Source organism: Microtus ochrogaster, chromosome 15, assembly GCF_000317375.1.
Source record: "Microtus ochrogaster isolate Prairie Vole_2 chromosome 15, MicOch1.0, whole genome shotgun sequence".
Lineage (NCBI taxonomy): Eukaryota > Metazoa > Chordata > Mammalia > Rodentia > Cricetidae > Microtus > Microtus ochrogaster.
The window spans coordinates 30,038,904-30,056,567 of NC_022017.1; positions in this window are offsets into that span (position 1 = coordinate 30,038,904).

The window sequence follows — 17,664 nt, forward strand, 5'->3', positions numbered from 1 at the left end:
GAAGATCTCTGTTGCCAGGGGGCTTTGCAAGTAAAGCTAAGGATGCTCCCATGGCCCTGAGTACTAGAACACAGCCCTGAAGGAGCTGGAGTCAAGCAGGGTGAAACCCCTCCCTGAGTGCCAGAACAAAGGACCTAGGGAGACAGGGGACAGAGCTCTTGGCTGTGACCCCTCCTGCAGGAGCAGAGGGTCTGATCCCAAAGGCAAAAGGTGGGAGGTCCCAACTTTCTCACCTAATCCAAGGGCCTCAGAGCAGTCCTCAGAACCCTGCAGAGGGGTAACAGTGCCAAGAAGCCATTTTAGAAGCATGGTGTAGGCCCTCTGGGAAGTGGAAGAAAGTGGGCCACAAACAAGCTGGGACATGGGAGTAAATCAGAAATAGTCTTAAGCTTTCTGCCAGCGACAGAAGCAGAAATGGCCTGCATTTGTGGGGAAATACACATGGTCCAGCATGTCGTAGACCATGTTTTTCTCTAGACTGGGTGGTTGCTTTGCACTGCCTCTCAAAGCCCACAAGGACACACACATCCTGCACTGCTGGGTGGGGTCCTAGGCCAGGCCAGTGCAGACATCGAGCAGTGTCAGGGATGCTAGCTCTTTCCAGCATTTCTTTGTTAGGTTCTAAGCCTCAAGATGGAATTCAGAACAGTCCCATATGTACCAAGGGAACCAGTAACACCAAGAATAGATGGCCACTATCCCTGGGTCGGATACAGAAGCCCAGGTGGAGTACTAGGTCTGCTTTGGAACCTCAGATGGGCCTGAACCTTGTGCTCTGGGAACTGCCCTTTGCAACATGTCCTGAAGAGGCTCCAATTGTCACTGAGGCACCCAGAACTGATCATCCTTCCCCGTGATGATGCCTGCCCCCCAGAGCCAGGCCCTCCTTGCCCAGAGCAGCTGTATTTTCCATGGCCCCATCATCCCCTGGACCCCAGCACTGCAGACAGCTTGCCTGCCTCAGTCTATCCAAGGAGCTGCCCTTGAAGCTCCTTCCCTCTTGCTCTGGGAAGAAGCCTGACAGAATGGTGTGGCATGTATGCCCAGCAATGCTGCCTCCGTAAGGTGGAATCTAGGGGAGGACCTGAGGATGACACCCTTCTAGGCTGTCCCAACAGCTCAACAGCACTGGAAGGTGTGAGTCTCAGAGATTCCAGTGGCCCTCAGTGGCCTGGGCAGAAAGGAAAGGACAACAGAGAGAAGGGACTCTCATCCCAGAGCAAAGGCAGGATCCCTCACCGCCTTTCTGCCCTCACTGGAGTCTGGAGGGGCTGTGTCCTCTGGGCTGGGGCAGACTCCTCTGAAGTTGTGGCAGGGATTTGAGTTCATTCTCCACATGAAGGACCAAAGGCAGTCTATGAAGGACAGGCCATGGTGCAGGAAGTCACAGCGACAAGCCTTTCCTTGCCAAGACTGGGTGCTCAGAGATCCCCTCAGGGTTCTAGGGTGCCTATGTCTCTGGCTATCATGGTAGAGGGGCTGGAGAGAAGGATTTTCACGAAGGGGAATAGGCCACTAGGCTGTTTTCACAGCCTGATTTTGCCTCCAACTTGGAAGGAACAGGTGCCACCATTCCCTGTAGCTCCAGGCTAGATTGCCCCTCCCTGCTGCTGCTCAGCCTTCATCTGCCCCCCACCATGCTTGCCTTGCTCTCTCTGGCTCTCTTTCTTCTCTTGTCCATTCTCTCCCCACCACTCCCCTCAAACACTCCTTATTCCTCTTCTCCTTCTTCTCAGTCACCCTAAACGCTGTGTTGAGGGAAGAATGAGCCCTGAAATGTCCCTGGCGTTTGGCAGGGATATGCCCTGGTGAGAAGTGGGTTCCCAATCCTGACCAGACTCCCTAGGAACTGACCATGGTCCTGACCAGCGCCGAGTGCTCTGTGATACCTAGAACTCCAAGACAGCCTTCGTTATCCTTTATAGGATATTCCTTCCTGCTGTCTTCCCTCACGTGGGTGGCACCTGCAGGGTTGGGAGCCCAAGAGAGATACAAAGAAATTTTACAGATACTTAAAGCCTATCCAGTGTAGCTTTGAACTGAGCTAAAAGCTCCTTTTTAGAAAGGTGGTCCCTCTTGAGCCCAGAGTACCTTCTTTGGGGAAGCAAGCTACTCCACAGCATCTCACAGCAGCCTACCCATCTGAAAAAAGGCCCAGCCATGGCTCCAGGCTGTGGAAATGGCAACGTGTCAACTGTGCACTGCACTGAGTGGTACTTGTCATGCCCCACAGCCTCTGATACCCTCTGTTGCATTTCCGGCCTCCCTAGGTGGCCACTACTTGGTTCACTCAGTGAGTCTAAAAGGCAATGGATAGAGCTGCCCCCCAGGTCTGGCCATGGGAACCTTTGACACAGAAGAAATAATTTTTAAAATAGAAGAAAGGAGGGCAGGAGGTAAGGAGACAGGGTAGCCAAGGCGGGTGGCTCCCTGCCCTAGAAGGCAGACTCAGAGCTGAGATGTGTGTGGCTGTCTTCTGTCCCCTGGGAAAGAGTCCTGCTTGTGGAATGAGAGAGTTGCTCCCCTGAAGCTTTTGTGGCTTGGGATCCTTGATGTCCCCTCTGACCTCAGAAACCCCATGACTGCCCAGAGTGTCAGAACCTTGTACCGTTTAAGGCTCCAGCAAGTGGGGATGCTTGCCTAAGGCCCACAGCTGCCACATAGTAAATGGAAGTGAGCCTCACATGGGGCTTCTGACATCTCAAACTGGGGTCTAATCTTCAGATGTGCAGGGTGGAGATGGCCAAGGGTGCTGCATCATTGGTGTGTTTAGGACTGGCCAGGTGCTGAGGGGCTCTCGGGTGCCTGTGCCTGCCACTCCTACTATCTGTACCACCCTGGAGGGAAAAATAATGGAAACAACATCCTCCTACACAGTGTAGACAACTTCAGCTTCCCTAAGATGTGTCCAGATCACAGACTAGCATTGCAACGAGAGGACCCGTCCTATGGTAGTGTTGTTGGACCATGCAGGTCATGTTAACTCCCAAAGCGGGTTACTTGCTGCAAGATTTAACAAAAGGTAGGAAGTTCCCCCATGAGGACATGGAATCATAGTAAGAACACAGCTAAGGACAAAGCTCAGGGGAAAGGGAAGCTTCCTGGTCCAGAGTCAGGGGCCACCATGAGGGTTTGAACTTGAGATGTCATCTGTAGGCTCAAGTGTTGACAACTGATGGGATGTCAATGGTGACTGAACTGTGCCGGTCCTGACCCTGATGTGTTAACCTCTGATGGCTGCTGCATTTTGGGGTGGAGTTGTTGAGAAAGAGATGGCAGCAACTACAAGGTGTGGCATGATTGGAAGCTGTAGCTCGCTGAAGTGTGTCCTGGAAGGATGTCTTGTTCCCGGTCCCTTTTCTCTCACTCTCACTCCTAGCCACCACTCTGAAGTGAACAGCTTTTCTTGGCCACACCCTCCCTTTATCATGACACTCTCCCCTCACCATAGAACCATGCCAGCTAACCATGGATTAAAACCAAGAGCCAAAATAAGTCCTTGTCACCTTTAGGGTCATTTGATCAAACAGTTTATTATGGAGACAGAAACCAGTCAGCCTACTGTCCCCCGTGTGAATGGCTACCCAAGTATCCCCAACCATGGGCAGTTGGGAGGCAGCAGTGTGGCCACATGCAACCATCTCAGAAGGCCTGGCTGGGTATAGTCAAGTGACAGAAGCCGTGCTCCTGACCATACCAGGTGCCCAGAACTGTTGTCGGCAACTTAGCTTCAGAAGACCATAAGCCATGTTTGCAGAGGGATGGCCTGAGATGTGGCCATTCTGGTATATTCCTTGGCCTCTAGCTGGCCCTTGAATTGTTCAGTAAGTCCGTAATAGCCCAGACTTCTCTAAGTAGCCATGGGTCCTACCTAGATTCCAAGTGCCAAGTGGACGATCCAGGCACATCTGAAGCCAGCCACCGTGGAGCCCCTGAACACCCCCTCAGAAGGCAGGAAGGAAGGGGCGATTCTGTGATTTCTCACCCAAACCATGACATGACCAATAATTAAGCTGGGACCAGAGGCACAAAGAGGGTGACGTCTAGTGACCCTGCATTTGTGACAGTCAGAGACTAAAGGTCAGAATAGCTGCTGTGTCGTTAATGTGAAATCTGTCTCTCCCCCTCAGGTTGGTGCCTGGGAGAGATGTCTTCACACAAATACCTATCAAACTTACAATCTGTGTCTTGAGTTCAGCACGTGCCCCTGTGAATACAGCCAGGGTCCCTGGTGGCCAACACCTTCTTGCTTGCGTGGATTTATCAGGCATGTTCACACCTACCTCCAACCACATACCTGACGAGGGCTCCCTGGGCGAGGAGAAACCTGGGCGGGGTGCTGTCAGCAAGCCTGACTTCTCCTCTGTCATTTATTTTTCACAGCTTACTAATCGTGGCGTCTTCCCAGGTCATGCACCAATCATCCGCCACAAACCATGTCTCTTGTGCTTTGGAAGGCTTTTGCAAAAATATGTCTGTCTGGCAAGGCAAAGCAATCCAGGTATGGAGAAACGTGGAAACGAAGAGTAAATAAGACAAATAAAACCATGCCTCCGCCCACCAGGCAAAGACAGCCAAAGCCAACGCCGGAGGCAGGGCCTTCCATTATTTTTAATGCGCTTTGTTTCATTGCCTTTTTTTAATATGGTGTGATGTCTTTATTCTGCATGGCTGGAATTGGATCGTATTATATTACCTATTAGGTTCCTCCTGTTCACTCCCCGGGCACCCTCCTTTGCATACTCCTCACAAACGTTATTTTTTAATGGCTGTAATATTCTCTCAAGTGGGTAGACCACCGTTTACTTAAACGTCCCCCCACATTCAAACACTTAGGTTGGCTCTAATTATTTTGTTACAAATATATATTTTTTGTGTGTTTCAGATTGCTTTCTTGGGACGGCATTCTCGCAATCATCCCGCTGGCCTCCGGGAGTGTCTCCGCAAGTGTGACGTGAGTTGACAATTGTCTGCCTGCCCCTGGGGGGAGTCCCTGCCCTCCCTCAATGCCACCGTGAGCACACAGCTCACAGCCCCACCACACATGCCAGCCATTGCCACACTTTAATGCCTGTTCCCCCATGTGCCCCAGACTAGGCATTTTGTCCAAATGTATACCTTTATTGCCAGTGAGGGGAGCGCTTCTTCAAGTTAGTTTCCTAATTGCATTTGTGGTTCCTGTGGGCTGGGTCGCCATGTACTTGGGCCAGTAATCTGTTTGGGATCAGGAGTGTTACTTGGGACTTCTTATAAACTCGTTACACACTAAAGCTATCAAGCCTTAGAATGCCTTTGCTGGCAGCTTTTCTCTCCCCGTGAGAATTGCCTGTCACATGCCTCTTTCTCTGTACTGTAGAAGTTCCTGTTTGCCTGCTAGCCTTTCCCTTTGTGCTGCTGTCTACTGTATGCCTGGCTGTAAACTGCCCTCTTTCTCAAATTTTATTGCATTTTATTTATTCAGCGTATGTGTATGTGGGGGTGGAGAGGTGCATCTGCCATGGTGCCCATGTGGAGGTCTAAGGACAACTACAGAGAGGTCCATTCTCTCCTCCTCTGTGTGGATTCTGGAGATTAAGCCCATGTCATCAGGCTTGTCACCTGCTGATCCACCTGCTGGCCCTGCCCTCTTCCCTTGAAGTCTTGATGCTCTGATCCCTTTGGGTTCCAGGACTTCAGATACCAAATCAGGAAGCTGCTTGGTACATGGTGGCTATCTGCTCTCAGCTCCCAGACTATGGGGGCACTGTGACGTAGGCTAACCCTGGACTACCTCCATTGACCACAGAAGGCTGGAGAGTGGATAGCCCCTGGAATGGAACCTGGAAAGCCCCACTGGTGGTCCCTAAGGACCTTACTTCTCTAGATATCTTTCTTCCATTTTGCTTTAAATCAGAGATTCTTTGGCAAGGACTATTTGCTTAACCTCACGGCACTGGTAACTTTTGTCACAAGTGGAGGGTGTTACTAACCTCTGGAGTGGTTATTTTTCCAACTCCTGTAGCCAAATACTGGACAAGAAGCGACTTAAGAAAGGGAGGGTATATTTTGCCCAAAGGTTTGACAGGACAGCCCATCACAGTCGAGAGTCATGGTCCACAGTAGTGAGAGACTTAGTCCCAACTCACTCAGGTATCTGCATTAGAAGCAGGGTCAGTTTTAATCATCAAGTCCTGCCACCAGTGACCCTGCCCCAGCCAGACTCTACTTCCTAGAGGCTCCACAGCCAACAACAACAACAACAACAACAACAACAAAACAGTGCCCCCTCCTGGGGATCAAGTCTTCAATCACATGGCCCTATGACATTTCATATTTAACCCATAGCAATGTCCTGCCCTGCATAACATGGAGGCCACTCCCATCCTAGAACAAAGGCTCATGCAACTCAAAGAACCAGCAATCTTTTTCATTTGTATGTGTGTGTGTGTGGGGGGGGTATTCTGTTTGGTTTGGGTTGGTTGGTTGGTTTGGTTTTTGTTATTCGCTTGAGACACAGTCTCTTCTATGCCAGCCTGACCTCAGGCTCCCCATATTGGTCAAGATATAGACCTTAGTCCTCCTGTCTCCACCTCCCAAGTGCTGTGATTACAGGAGTGTGGTGCTTGGGATCAAGGCCAGGGCTTTGCACATGCTAGGGAAGTTCTCCATCAAGTGAGCCACACGCCACTGACAGTCATAGTCTTGAAACTGAGAAGTACTACTTTAAACTGAGCAGAAGCTCCCTGGGGGGAAAAACAACTTCAGACATGACACAGAATTGTGTGTGAGGCATCTGGTCCTCCTCTGATCTCCATCCTTTCTTGAAGACATGGTTTAGCAGGAGCCCCCCCACACACACACACACATAAGTTTTGCCCTATCAACAGGCCAAAGCAGTTTCTTTATTCACCAATGGTATTCACAGCATACAGAGGGGAATCCCACATTGGCCTGTGTTACCACTGAAGACCTTAAGGATGTCCAGGATCTGGGCTGCCACCTGATGCCATGTTGGTGTCCAGGCTGCTGCTGGGCCATACTGATCTGAGGGAACAGCACTGCCACCTAAGGCCATGGTGATGTCCGGGCCTGAGCTGTAGTCAAGGATCATGCCTTGACTACCTGTATCTGTGGTCCTGATGTAGCCAGGGTCTGTATTGGTGCTGTGGCCACCCAGGCCCACATCTAGGCTTTTGCATTGTCCCACTCCAACATCTTCCCCATCTATGACTGCTGGAGTGTGGAGAGACTGATCCTGAGGGAACCATAGCTGCAGGATCTCCATGACTTGGGGTAACAGTAGGATATCTGAGAGGAGTTTCAGTGAGGGTCCAGAATTGATGGAGTTCCAGAAGCCAGAGGCCTTGAACCTAACCAACATCTCATTATACAATGGATGTTTTGCAAATAAAGCTGTTTGGACAAAAGGGTCTACCTTGTGACCCACCACAGATTCCAATATCACTATGACAAATGAATACGTGATTGGAGAGGCGAGAAAAAGAGAGGAGCAGAGTGGTTTTGGTTTTTGTTTGCTTGGTTTTTTTATGATTTTGTTGGGGAGGGGAGGCTACAGGGGTGGAGGACAGACATGAAAGGACTGGGAAATGAGTGAGATTGAAGTGCATGAAATGGAATTCCCGAAGACTCAATTAAAAAAAAAATGTTTAAAAAGAGAAGGAAGAAGGGCCTTCCATTCATTTATACCTCTGCTGTTTTGCCTCTGTGTTCTGCCACTGAGTCTAACTGCTGCAAAAGGAAAAAAGGGAAATGTTTACAAAGTCTCCTTAGAAAAAAAACCAACATGACATTAGCAGAATTAAATAGAGTAAAATATGCAAATTGCCTAGCTGGTCATGAAACCCAGCAGGCACTCAACAGTGAACTCACTGGGCTATTGTGAATCCTGCCCTGTGGCAGGTGCCATGGCACACGGCTTACACCCCATGTCTCAGTCTCTCCTCGGGAAGCTGTCCCGTGGCCCATGTTAGAGACACAGCAAGCAGCAGACAGGCACTGCCCACCGCGTGCACAGCAACACGGCCAGGGCAGATCAGGCCAAGACCCCACACTTTGGAAATGCTTAGGATGTCTCAGCCGTAGATCGAATCCTCTTCTACGGGAGTTTGCTTGCTTACCTAGTGCCATTAGCTTTTTGTTGTAGCTCAGCGCAGTCGCTTCAGCTCCAGCTTTCAGAGCTCCGTTCTCAAATGCATCTCTAACCTTGACAAATGTTTCTGGTTGCCCCTGAGTCTTCACAAGGAGCCAGAGGCACAACAAAAGCTAAATGACTTGTCCAGCATCACACATGGCGTTTCAGAGCTGCGACTCAAACCCAGGAATATGGCCTATCAGTATATGCATTTCTAAGCTAAACTGACCCCACAACCAATGCCACTCATGACGGTGGGGACAGAGGTGACGCATACTGCAGACACGTACTGAGACACACTGATTCATTCAAGCCCTGCTGACTCTCATTGCACAGATAAGGAAATGGGAACTCCAAAAGCCTGCCCAAGGCCACCAGTCGGGCAAATGTTGGGAACAGATTGTGAAATAGTAAACCCCTCCTGCCACGTCTGTGATCAGTAGTCACTGGAGTCTCTCCCTCAAATTGTCCCAACTGTCGCCTTGGCCCTGAGTTCCCTCCAATCAACATGGTGTCTGGGTATTTAGCTGACCATGATCCAGAAGAGCCTACATCCTGAAGACCACCTTTATCCTGACCTCAACCAGGACTGCAGTGCCAGGAAAGAGTGGGACCTTGGGTCTCTTTGGGATCCTTCCACCACAGCAGGCCTGAATAATGGCCCTGTGCTGAGAACCATAAGTGATAAACCCATTTTTCTTTTACTGATGTTCAGGAAGAGAGGGTACCTCTCATGGCAGGGTGGGCAGAGATGTGGGGGTTCATCTGTATTGTCAGTTTGACAGGAATTAAACACCTAGGAAATACACTTTTGAGTGTGTCTATAGGGTACCTACCTATTCAGAGAAGATTAACTGTGGAAGAGGAGGCCCATCCTGAGTGGGGGCAGCGCCATCCTACAAGACGGGATCCCAGGATGCAAAATTGGGGAGGAAGTTAGCTGAGTGCCAGCATTCATCTTCCTCCACTCCCTAGTCCTCCCAGGTGTGAGTTAGCACCCTCGTGTTCCTGCTGAGAGCCTTCCCTGCCAGGACAAACCTTATCCCCTGAACTGGGAGCTAAAACATAATTTCCCTCCACTTGAGTTGTTTCTTCACACTGAGGAGCAAAGTCGCAAACGCAGAAAGCTTCCTGAAGGAGGTGAGATGGAACTCTTGCCTGCAGGACTGAGGCCACAAAGCTCTGGGCCCAGTCCTGGGCTACCGGGTTTCCTGGATGGGAACCTGTGAATGCAACTGGCCTGAGACCCGATTCAGGCCTGGGAAGAAGGTGCCATCAGTTCAAGTGCTCATTGGGATTGTTAACTCCTAAAAGAGGACATAAAACTGACTTATGAGCTGAAATCAGGTGTTCAGACATAAACACGCCGTGGTCTATGATTGATTTGACTGGGTAAATAGCTTTTATAATTGGTATGTTTTTTATTAAATTTTAAAGGCTGCGTATTTATGTGAGGGGGGCTGATACATGCTGAGACCAGCATGTTGGCACCCTCCATCCCTTACTGGCTCTCTGCTGGCCGAGATCCAGAACCATAAAGAATCTTTCGCTGGCTGAGCCCTTGGGACCTGGAGGACCTGGGAAGAAGACAGGGAAGGATCATGGTCACTCAATTGCATGAGATGTCCAGGTCCATCTTAGACACTGGAGTGGCTCTCAAGAGGCTTAGGGAGAGAAAAGGGGGGTCAGAAGGTCTTCTTTTTCATGATGAACACTTAAAATGTCACATCCATGGATGCAGAGGGAGGCATAACTCTACCTGCCTCCTCTGTACACACCAGACCAGGCTGCAGGCCAGGAGGGAAGCATCACCAGGTCACAAGAGCTTTGGAAGACGTCCAAGTGCAGGGCCCCTGGAATGTCTGGGCTCTCATTAGAAGCCCTCTGAATGGTGAGCAAGGCTGCTAAGGTCCAGAGACCCCAAGTAGTCCTAACCAGAGAATTAGTGCCTCAGTTTCCCTATTTATAAAGCGGGTCAATGATCTGCCTTTCAGGGTGTCAGGACCTTGGGTGGAAGGTATGAAGAGAAAGTCAAGTCCCCAATCTTCTCAGCTGCCTGCTTTATCTTATTTCCAGAGAGCGACCCAAACTGAAATGTTTAGACATTGTGGGCAAGGAGCTCATTCTCCCATTGGAAGTGATGTGCTCTGACCTGAGTCCCAAAGACAAGAAAAAGCAACTTAGCCAGACTCACACTGCATGTAGTTCCTTAGCTTCCAGGCTGGAGAGGATTGAGGCTGACCAGGTTCAGAGCTCACTGTTCTCAGTGTGTGACCAGGATCAGTACCAGTGTGTAACCATGGACCAGCTCAGTGTGAGAGCATGGTCAGGCTCAGTATGTGCCCAGGATCAGGGACCAGTATGTGACCAGGATCAGGGACCAGTGTGTAAGCATGGACTGGTTCATTGTGTGGCCAGGATCAAGTATCAGTGTGTGAGCATGGTCAGGTTTAGTGTGTGAACATGGATAGAGTTCAGTGTGTGACCAGGGCCACACTCATTTAGTAAACAGAGTTGAGGCTCAACATTAAACATGTGATGTTTTAAATAAGAATGGCATCCATAGGCTCATGTGTTTGAATGTGTGGTTCCCAATTGGCACAACTGTTTGGAAAGGATTAGGGGGTGTGGCCTTGTTGAAGGGAGTGTGCCATTGGAGGTAGGCTTTGAGAGGTTTCAAGACTTAAATCTATCTCTCTGTCTTCTACTTCCAGATCAAAATGCTAGCTCTCTGTTGCCGTGTCTTTTTCCACTGCCATGGACTCTAACCCTCTGAAACTGTAAGCCCAATTAGACACTTTCTTTTCTAAGTTGCTGTGCTGGCTAGTTTTGTCAACTTGACACAAGATGTGAGAGGAGGGAACCTGAAGTAAGAAAACGCCCCCAGCATTGACTCCAGCTACAAGAATGCCTATAGGCATCTTCTTAATTAGTGATTGATGTGGAAGGACCCAGCCCATTGTGGGTGGGGCCACCTCTGAGCTGGTGGTTTTCTGGGCTCTATAAGAAAGCAGGTTGAGCAAGCAAGTAAGTAGCACTCCCATGTGGCTCCTGCCTCCAGGTTCCTGCCTTGTTTGAGTTCCTGCCCTGACTTCTTTCAGTGATGGACTATGATGTAGAAGCATAAGCCAAATAAACCCTTTCCTCCCTAACTTACTTTTGGTCATGGGTGTTTCATCACAGCAACAGCAACATTAGCTAGGACTGCTTTATTGGTCATGGTTTTATCATGCCTTATCATAGTGACAGAGAAGTAAGACAAGAGACAGGGCAAGGAATAAGCCTGTGCTGGGTCTCAAGATAAAGTCTTCAGCGTTCCCAAGCTCAGGACCAGGACCAGGACTCAGTGTGAAGCAGAAGCAAGGGTCTTGCATGATGAGGATCAGGGCTCAGCTTATAAACCTGTGAGACCCCATTCCCTACACAGGTCTCTCTGTAGTCTTGAGACATTTGAGGAACAAGAATTAGGAGGCGGGCTCCTGTTTGAACCACCCAGCAAGGGACTAGTCACCTCCCCTCCAGAGCAGGTGACCAAGGCCAGACCCCCTTAGCTGATACTTGGGCAGAGATGTGGAGATAGATCTGCCTCTCCTACTTCCTCCTTATCCAGCTTCTGTCTAAGCTCCCGCAAATTCCGCTAAGCTGGGCCTGAGCCTCAGCTCATGGGAGCTTTCCATCTAAGGTTAGAGCTGAGGCTCAACCTGGCTCCCACCTCCCTGTCTGGGCTGCAGATAACATTCGAGCAGGGGAAAGGATCCTATGTCTGGTATTAAAACTGACATGATGAGGCATTGGTTCCTCTATGAAAAAGACCTTCCCTCCTCACCTGCCAGCAGGTCACGGTTGGGGGAGGTGAACATCAGTGGTCCCAGCCTGGCCTACAGCAGGGACAGAAAGTGTAATGAAGTGGCCACTCTCAACATCCAGTGTGAAATTCGGTGTCCAGCTGCTGGGTTCTGCAACCTTTAGGGGCCTGGTTATCATTAATCTCTGGTGGTCCCCTGTAGTCTGAGCTTCCACTGTCCCTGTAGATGGGGAAGAGGAAGTGGTCTCAGTAGAGCCAAGACACTGCCCTGTGCCCCACAAATGACAAGTTGAAACTGGACCCTGGATTCTGAGCCTATTTGCTTGGGGTCTAGGCAGAGGAAAGAAACCTGGTAGTGGGTTCTATGGGTATCTCTATCAACCCTGAAGCTCTGCGAGGAGTGCCGATGTCAAGCCAGGATCTCAGGACTTGGGAGACAGAAACAGAGCAAACTGTAGCCAGTCTTATCTAGATCAACTCTGGCTAACATCCCACCCCTCCCTGCTGTGCTGGGCACCACCACCCAAATTCTCACTCTTGACCTGCACACCTGGCCAGCTGCTTGGCTACCAGTAGCCACCTCGCCACCCACCCTAGATCAGGATCTGACCTTCTCCTAAGACCCTTTCCAAGATGTCTTTGGATTCACCATTGTGATCAGGGCACCGATCTTTCTGCACAAATGTCACTGACTGATGGCAGCACCTGTCACCACATTCTGTTCCCACACATGGAGCCAGCATGAGGGCATTGTCACCCTGAGCATAGCTCTCTGCTAGGTGGCAGCTGGTCCAAGGCTACTGGGAGGCTGCAGAGAGAAAGGGTCAGGGTGCTGTCTGTGGTGGTTGGAATAAGAATGGCCCCCACAGGCTCATAGATCGAACGCTTAGAAGGGAGTGGCCCTACTTGACAGAAATTAGGAGGTGTGGCCTTGTCAGAGGAGGTGTGGCCTTATAGGAGGAGGAGTGGTTTTGTTGGAGGAGGTGTGGCCTTGTTGGAGGAGGTGCAGTCTTGTTGGAGGAAGTGTGTCACCGGGGGTGGGGTTTGGGGCTTCAAGTGCTCAAGCCAGGCCTAGTGTCTTTCTCTCTAGTTGCTGTCTGCCGATCCAGATGTAGAACTCTCAACTACCTCTCCCGAACCATGTCTACACATGTGCTGCCATGCTTCCCACCATGACAATAATGATAAAAATAAACCTCTGAAACTGTAAACCAACCCCAATTAAATGTCTTCCTTCAGAAGAGTTGTGGTCATGGTGTCTCTTCACAGCAACGGAATATTGACTAAGACAATGTCCAAGGCCTACCTTTGGATGGAAGAGGCTGGGCCTCACTCCAGAACTGTCCAGTAAAGGAAATGGGAAGGGAAGAGCCAGTGCCTGAGAGCTTGCACTAGGCCTGGCGGTGGGCTTGCCCAGGCTGAAGAGGCATGTGACAGGAGGGGTCATCAGAGGCAAGTAACGTGGCCCGGACTCCCTCCTGAGGCAAAGGGAACATCTGCAAGTCAGACATTCTGGAAAAGGGGTTCTAGAGGTCCAGAGGAGTAAGGCCAAGTTGGGGTGCTTGAGGTAATGGTAGACTGTAGATCAAATGAAGAGATAGGCATTATCTTGCTGTAAAAACTCCCTCTACAGGACCACATTAAAGGGAAGTTATAGCAAAGTACTTCCACCATAGCCTTCCCCAACTCTTGACCTCCAGAGAGCTGCAGCCTTTTCTAAAGAGGGGCTGGCCTAAGAAAGGTGATGCTGGCTCAGGCTCTCCTAAGGGCTGGGGTGCTGTCTGGAGCAGCCCGGTTCCCCTCTGAAACACCTGTATCAGGCTCACCAGAGAGGTAGAGGCATTCCGGGCCCAGAGTGCAGTATGGAGATGCCCAGGGTTCTGCCTCCAGACCCCAGAACTGTGACTGACACAGAACCCTGTTCTGACATCACTAGCAACCCTCCCTGAATACCCAGCACCTCTCCCAACCTGAGTCAGGCCACCACCTTGTGGGACTGGTGTGGGGGAGTCCTACACCCCTCCACCTTCAATCCTTCCTACCTAGTACCAGTGTCCTTCCCAACCTTCCCCGACATATACTTCCCTCTGCTGAAACCCACCAAAACCAGTCAGACTTTTGCTGTGGAATGTACGCATTCAGAAAGTGGCAAAGATGATACAAAAAAGAATTTTGTCATCCAGCATCATCCGGGCCCTCTCCAGCCTCAGCACACAGGAAACTCAAACCCACTCCAGTGCAGACCATAGGACCCTAAGCCTTTTACCAGGTGTGTATGTGCACCTGTGTATATGTGTATCTGTATATGAGTGTACCTCTGTGGATGCATATGGCTGTGTCTATGTGTGTATATGTCTGTGTGGGCCTGTATGTGTATGTATTCCTGTGTACATGTGTATCTGTGTACACATGTCCCTGTGTATGTATACAAGTACCTAAATGTACATGTGTGTCTGTATACATATGAGCCTCTTGTATATTTGTATCTATGTACTTATATATGTATATGTATGTGTGTCTCTGTATCTGTGCCAGTATGTAAATGTTATCTCTAGGTATATGTCTATATGTGTATATACATGTGTTAATATGCATAATGCATATGTGTTTGTCTATATGCATAATGTATATGTATGAATAATTTTGTATCTGTATACATAGTATATATTCATGTGTGTCTATGTGTATCTATATGTATAAGATTGATCTGTCTTTATGCATAGCATCTATATACATCTATACATGTAACATGTATCTATATATGTCTCTATGCATAGGATATATGTATATCTATGTATGTGTCTATATGCATCATGTCTGTGTGTATGTGTGTATGTACATGTGCCTATGTGTAGAGTGTATTTGTGTGTCTATGTGTACCTATATACTTAGTTTTTCTGTGCCTATATTCTGTGTGCACGCATTTCTGTGCAGTTCCTCCCACACACTCTGAGTTCCACCATTATAGTAAGTAGCACAACCCCAAGGACCTGGCAAGCTTAGAGAGCTGCCCTCCACACTTATGCCCGTCCTCACCTGACCTCACCCCTGCAACCACTTGTCTGCCCTCATCTACATAATTTCATCATTCATAGAAAAGCTCTCAACTCCCTCAGTAAAATCTTCCACGGCAGTAGTCTTGAAGGCCAGCCAGAGTCTAGGACTCCAAAAGGAGCCCAAAGACATGGTCCAAGATACCTTTAAGGGGTTGGAAGAGAATTTGGGGGACCCCGAAGTCTTGGTGCCTCCTGGTTCTTAGTCCAGAGAGAGCAGTGAGGTGTCCTATGTGGCTCTGAGTCAGGCTATGTTGGGAGGTGGCCAGACAAGGCATGAGAATCTTCAGCTTTCAGGAAGCCCAGAGTTTCACCAGCACTACCACGTCAGTCCCATGTACATCACCAAACCCGCAAAGGCTTTGCTTTAAACAAGCCACGAATCTATTCTGCAGAAGCAAGGAAACGGAAAGAGCTCTGGAGACCTGGAGGTAGAAAGTCACAAAAGGGCAGAGTGGGGAATGAACTCCCCAAATGTAGATGGACAGGAGCAAGCTGGAGATGAAACCAAACCCAGGGCTCACAGGAAGACTAATGACAGCTCTCCCAAGGGATGGGGCTGGAGTCACCTGGGTGTCCTCGTGCTGTTCTTCCTTGTTCTATTTTGGAAGTTGATGTGATGAAGAGGCCATGAGGGGTGAAGATAAAGTAAATTAAAGCATCTGAGGAATGGCAGGAGGCAGTGGGGTGTGGCCCCCTTGCAGAGAAAAGGGCTTGAAGCTGAGGCTCTGAAGCAGGACAACCAGAAAGAGGTGAGCAGGGCCAGAGCACTTACATACACTGGGAACCTCAGCCGGGGAGAGGCATGATCTTTGTATGCATGAATCCAACTGAAGCTTGGAAGAGAGGGGAACCTGAGCAGGAACCTTGTGGTCCAGCGGGCCCCAAACCACTGCCAACCTTCTTCTTTCCTGGGGCCTCAGTTTCCTCAATTGTACAGTGAAGTGACAAGATTGAAAAACCCTCTGAAAGATGTTGAGGGAGAACAGTGCTTAGCCTCATTTGATGATGGTGTGCGAGCAAAGACTGTATGAGATCAGAGGCCCCAGAACCAAGAAGTGCTAGGGAAAGGAGAAGCTGTCCCCAGCAGCCCCATTCCTGCCTCTGAATGTGTACCAGCATTTCCCCAGGACAGCCAGCTTGCCTGCCTCAGTTCTCACTCTTGAGTATAGATATCCACATAATGAAGGTGCTGGAAGGGCCAGGAGCAACATCTCGAGCATCCAGGCTGCCCTCCCCATGTTCACTAGCATCCTCACACCCGCTTCCAAAGAAAAGTCACTAGCCTCCCCTCTGCAGCCAGCTTCTGGTGCACATCAGGTCACCAGGAGCCCCAGCCCTCTGCCACTGTGAGCATGGGCTGTACATGGCTGCAGTGAGAGCCAGACAAGGGCCCGAGGCTGACCTCCACGGGTGCCCCAGGCTCCCCGCCTGTTTGTTCAACACAGAACCTGGCAGATGTGTTTTCTCTGGCTCCAGCCACCTTCAGAGCCAAACTCAGTTGGTTTCTCATCTTTATTTTGGCAGGGGAAAAAAATGTAATTTCTAATTTAAAATTTAAAAACACCACCACCCTCATCAACATTCACCAGGCTCAGATGGTGTTTGGGAAATTATCCCTGTCACTCTTGCACACACCGGCACACGGGCTGGCAGCAGGGATGGGCTCTCTTGCCTCGGCATGCCTAAACAGCGCCACTCTGTCTGCCGCTATTTACCTTGTGGGGCTGTGCCGAGAGCCTTGGGCACTGTGAGAAGGGTCTGGGGAAGGGTGGTAGATGCTGGGAAAGCAGGACAAGGAACAGGCCTCCAATTCATCCCTGCTCCCCGGCCCAACTTGTTGGGTGGCAGGTAATAGCATCCAGCACTGACTGACTCCCTGAAGCTCACAAGATGAGTGGAGAGAGGTTAGAAAAGACCCCAAGTTAGAGGAGCAGATCAAGTAAGGATTTGCTCTAGGTGGACCCCACACCTGCTGGGCAACTCAGAGAGCCACAGACCCTCCCTTACTCTTCAGTTCCTGCCTCTGTAGATCTTCAAAAATCTGGGCCTCCCAAAGTCATCCTGAGGCAGGCAGGCAGTCTGAGTGCCTTGAACTTTCATCAGAGTTCAACCCAGTGAGCTGTCGGGGGGCCGCTCCCATTCTGTGCTTTGAGCGAGAAGATCAGTCGGGTTGTTAGAGATGCTACTTGTGGGAGGTAAGGCTGACCTCCTCAAGTATGCACTTCCCAGCTTGAGAGACAGATGCTAAGAGAGGCAAACTCATCCCCACTTCCCTGCGTGTGTGTCAGGAGGAGAGACCCACATTCCAGGGCTGTGATTCTCTTCCGCTCTACAACGAGCCATATGAGATTCAGCTTCCCACAGCATGTTGAGGGGCTGCAAAGCACCAAGCTCTGGCTTCCATCTTTCAATCTGCAGGTGGAAACCAGATGCTGAGGGACAAAGAGACTAACACAGACCAGAGATGTCCCTGTTATTTCAGGTCTTCTCTTTATGCAGGGAAAAAACACAGACAGAGGTGAAAAGTGCTTCCAAAGCTCCCAGCAGCCACCACTTCTACTCAGCTAGCCCAAAAGAAGTCTGTCGTTCTCCCTAACAGTGTGAGGCAGGAATGTGTAGGAGATGTGGGCGGTATGAGGACTGGATGTCTGTGAGTGTCTATAGTGAGAAGA